Raw genomic sequence first — 3,082 nt, 5'->3', positions numbered from 1 at the left:
AATAATCAACTTCTGGCATTAGGCAAATAATAACTCAAAATGTCAAAACAGAAGAGAGTCACAGAGAATGACTAACTTCCCAATACAAAATCAAATGAAATAGAAAGAAAGAAAAAAAGCTGATTTTTAGCTTGACCTTGCCACTGGGAAGTTCACTAATAATGCATTTCTTTGGAGTTGCGACTGAAAAATTTCTATGACACTTGCAAGTCTTTTCTGGGAAAACTTTTATTTTTATAAAATAGAATATTTCAGGTCTTTGCTAGCTCTAAAAATGTAAATGTAACTGAAGTAGGCAGCCAAGGCCCTGAGCAATGTGTACAATTCAACATTTTTCTCCTGTGCTTTAACAAACATGACCTTGGGATGGCTCTTAGAGTACAGAGATGAAATAGAACAGAAGGATGGAATCTACTTGTCAAAAGGCCCTAGACGCACTCTAAGGCACTGTGAATTCTAGTTGGTCTTCATAAGAAAAAAATCTGGAGTCAGATATTAGGAGGTAAAAGCCTGAAAGATCAGAGAAGCAGATCAGCTAGCCACTAGCTCTTACCTCTACAAAAGCCTCAGCCCGAATGGGAGATCGTGTAGTTACAAGTTCTCAGACTGAATGCCTTGAGCTTCTGTCTTCTCCTGGCTTATGAACCCCTTAGTCTATATTCTAGAATGTATCTTTCTTCCCATCAATGTTTCTTTTTAGGTATTGGGTCACAGCAAAGAAAAAAGTAGCCAATATATTTATCCACCAAACCATATCCCTTCCACCCAACCATATCCCTTCCTGTCTCCACCTCCCTAGTTCTAGAATTAATGGCACGTGACTATCAAGTACTGGGATTAAGGATGTGAGCCACCACTGCTTGACTCTGTTTCTCTTTGAGTCAAGATCACTCTAGTGTAGCCCAGGGTGGCCTTGAACTCACAGAGATCTATCTGCCTCTGCCTCTAGAAGGCTGGGATTAAAGGTGTGTGCCACTACTGCCTGGCTTCTATGGCTAACTAGTGACTTGCTTCACACTCTGATCCTCGGGCAAGTTTTATTTGTTATAGTACAAACAAAATATCTCCACACTCTGACGGATTCTTTTCATAACTGTCTTGTCCACTTTAGAGGGAGCATTGGAGAATATGACCTCTTAATTTGTTGAACAACTTTACCAGCTACCTCCTGAGGGTGAAAATCTCACTTTGTATTCCCACCCTGAGCCAATGTGCTTATTCTTTTCTCAATGTATCCCTGATGATTTTAACAACTCACTGCAGCATAAACCTGCATGGCACAATATCTCCACTTACATTCTCAGAGGACGATGAGACTCCCTTACACTCTGTGAAATGGATAACAGTGACACGGCACTTTTTATTGTAAAGTAGATGCAGTAAAATAGTAAAATGCAACTATAAAACACTTTCTATTCTTCAAAGGTTAATGTGCATATTAAGCCATAAAGGAAATGTTAATGCAAGAAAACAATTGATTAACTGGGAAAATGATATTAATTCTAGTTACTTTTTATTTCTAAACTTGTAATTAGAAGTTTTAGAGCTGTGTGAGACAAATGACTTCTTAATGGCTTATTTGTTTTGTTTCCTCCCCCCACATACTCCTCCTCACCACATATGCACACAAGTAATTCACATCTGAAAACTAGAATGGTCACGCATTATTTAAATCTAGGACTAGTTAGGATAGCATTAGGTGCTATTTTTCAATGCTGGTAATAAAATTGCTCTTAGAATTCTGCATCAAGAAACTTGGCTAGTGATGAGCTGTACCACTACACATATGCGCTCAAAGTAACATCCTAGATCTGCAGTGACTGACAGCTCACTCTATATAACTTATTCTGTGATTAATTAGCACTGTTCTCTTCTAAATTAGCAAAATTGAATTAGCATATCTTTTCCTTTAAATCCAGTTCTCTCAATATCAGACATGAGTGGTGAATTCTACTAAACAGCCATCATGATATTACATAAATTGAGACAAGAACTTCTCTTCCTTTCAACAGCTCCGAGATAAATAAACATGGTCATACGGCATATTCCTGGCATAGAAGCTATGGTTAGAAAATATGAGTGGCTACATTGAGATGCCTATGTCGACTCTTCTGTAAGGACCATGGAGTTTACAGACATCAAAGTAACTCTCAAATTCTCAAAAGCATTTTTTTTTATTTTTAAACTGCTTTTATACAATTAGAATTTTTTTATTCATTATTTTTATTGAGCTCTACATTTTTCTCTTTTCCCCTCCCTACAATTAGAATTTTTAAGAAGTTTGCTGGGATCACTTAAATAGTTTAGCCAACTGATTGATTCTATAGGTAAACATATTTATAAGTCAATGTAAATATTAATTTTAGTTTTTAGAAAAAGATCTTTCAGATTATTTTCAATAGGACCTTATAATTTTATATTGTATTGAAAAGAGAAGAAATCATTCTTTTGTACTATAATAATCATTTCCATTTTCAATTTGGCTTGCTTACTTGAAATGACAGATTTAATTATTTTAGTTTTGCCAAATTTAAATAAACATCTGATACTAACTTACATTAACTAATTACCTGTGTTTTCAGATTTGAATATTATGAGAGAACATTACTTTAGCTCATCTGATGATTGGGAGGGGGGAAACTCCATCTGAAACTTGAGGTTCAATAATTATTTTAACCATCAACTTTAGAAGCAGGCTTGTATCAAACTTAAGATAGTTTGAAAGGTTTATAGCAATGGCAAAAATCACAGAGGGTACTATAGAGGGAACCATGTGCCTCACAGAAAACACAAGAACTACCTGCGTGTTCACCTCTGGGTCCATTTGTAAAGAGTCAGTAAGATTCAGCACCAGTACTAGAGCACCAAACACTGGTGATCTAACATGAAGTACAAACTCTTAGTTGTACTAACTAGTGATAACTGTTCACACTTAATGCTCTTCCTAGGAAATTGACCTAGCAGTCTGGTTAAAATGCACACATTGTAGCAAATGTTCCTATTCTCTATTATTTCTACAACCCAGGTAAAGCTTTCTCTCAGTGTAAGGATCCCAGTTGCCTGATGTATGGCTGCCCTCTTT

The sequence above is a fragment of the Microtus ochrogaster genome, linkage group LG1 (genome assembly GCF_000317375.1).
Source record: "Microtus ochrogaster isolate Prairie Vole_2 linkage group LG1, MicOch1.0, whole genome shotgun sequence".
Lineage (NCBI taxonomy): Eukaryota > Metazoa > Chordata > Mammalia > Rodentia > Cricetidae > Microtus > Microtus ochrogaster.
Note: the sequence above shows the minus strand (reverse complement) of the source record.